The 1,347-nt window shown below is 43.9% G+C and overlaps 1 protein-coding gene across 2 annotated transcripts in view; it reads left to right on the top strand.

Moving 5' to 3' along the window:
* LOC105448758 overlaps nt 1-1,347 on the top strand; it is a 6,236-nt gene that overhangs the window by 991 nt on the left and 3,898 nt on the right. The window lies entirely within an intron of this gene.

Raw genomic sequence — 1,347 nt, 5'->3', positions numbered from 1 at the left:
GTGTCGCAATAAATAAGATCCCTAGCCATAAGTGATTGTTATTGGCGGTCCACTAGGGATCTTATTTATTGCGACACAGGTGTACCACAATTTCTGCAATACACTGACTATTGTAAAAATTATTCATTTTATGCAACAGTCAGGGTATTGCATAAATTGTGATACACCTGTGTCGCAATAAATAATATCCCTAGTCATTCAGTGATGACAGAATTAAGACGCGGTTTTCATGATACGGTCCCGGAAAGGTAGGATTATTTATAAGTGTCGTCTAGGTCTTCGCCGTCAAAGAAGTGAGTGTCCATGTATTCGTCGTCGAGGAATTGAGTGTCTAGGTGTCGTCTAGGTCTTCGCCGTCGAGGAAGTGAGTGTCCACGTGTTCGCCGTCGAGGAATTGAGTGTCTAGGTGTTGTCTAGGTCTTTGCCGTCGAGGAAGTGAGTGTCCACGTGTTCGCCGTCGAGGAAGTAAGTGTCTAGGTGTCATCTAGGTCTTCGCCGTCGAGGAAGTGAGTGTCTAGGTGTCGTCTAGGTCTTCGCCGTCGAGGAAGTGAGTGTCCACGTGTTCGCCGTCGAGGAAGTAAGTGTCTAGGTGTCGTCTAGGTCTTCGCCGTCGAGGAAGTGAGTGTCCACGTGTTCGCCGTCGAGGAAGTAAGTGTCTAGGTGTCGTCTAGGTCTTCGCCGTCGAGGAAGTGAGTGTCCACCGTCGAGGAATTGAGTGTCTATGTGTCGTCTAGGTCTTCGCCGTCGAGGAAGTGAGTGTCCACGTGTTTGCCGTCGAGGAACTGAGTGTCCACGTATTCGCCGTCGAGGAACTGAGTGTCCACGTGTTCGTCGTCAAGGAAGTGAGTGTCTACATGGTTGCCGTCGAGGAACTAAGTGTTTAGGTGTTGTTCTATCTTATTTTCGATCTTTAGTCTGATACGGGTTTTATCCTTGTTATTCATCGAAACAAGAATAACGTAATATCCGCAGAGCATTTGGATGGAAATCTGAAGGCGCTCCAAAGTTGCTAGACAGCAACCGCTAGCAATATTTAAGGCATGACGAGATTGGCGAGTCTCTTATAGAATTTCTTCTTAGATCCAAGTAGAAACCAATGGCGTAATTTGCACCAAGCACTTGGTAGGCGTACTAACTAGTAACTTTCTATTAATTATCTTAATTTCTATAATGCATTAAAAAAATGATGTACTAACCTGACACACTATGCATTAAGATGATTAATTAAATACGTATATCATGTATAAGTTTATATGCATTGTCAAAATTAAGAAAATTTAATAGAAAGTTACTAGTTAGTACGCGTATCAAATGCTCGGTGTAAACTAGGCCAATCACTCGGTAAAA

This window comes from Wasmannia auropunctata, unplaced genomic scaffold (genome assembly GCF_000956235.1).
Source record: "Wasmannia auropunctata unplaced genomic scaffold, wasmannia.A_1.0 LD336078.1, whole genome shotgun sequence".
Lineage (NCBI taxonomy): Eukaryota > Metazoa > Arthropoda > Insecta > Hymenoptera > Formicidae > Wasmannia > Wasmannia auropunctata.
Note: the sequence above shows the minus strand (reverse complement) of the source record. Positions and strands in the feature narration are given on the sequence as shown.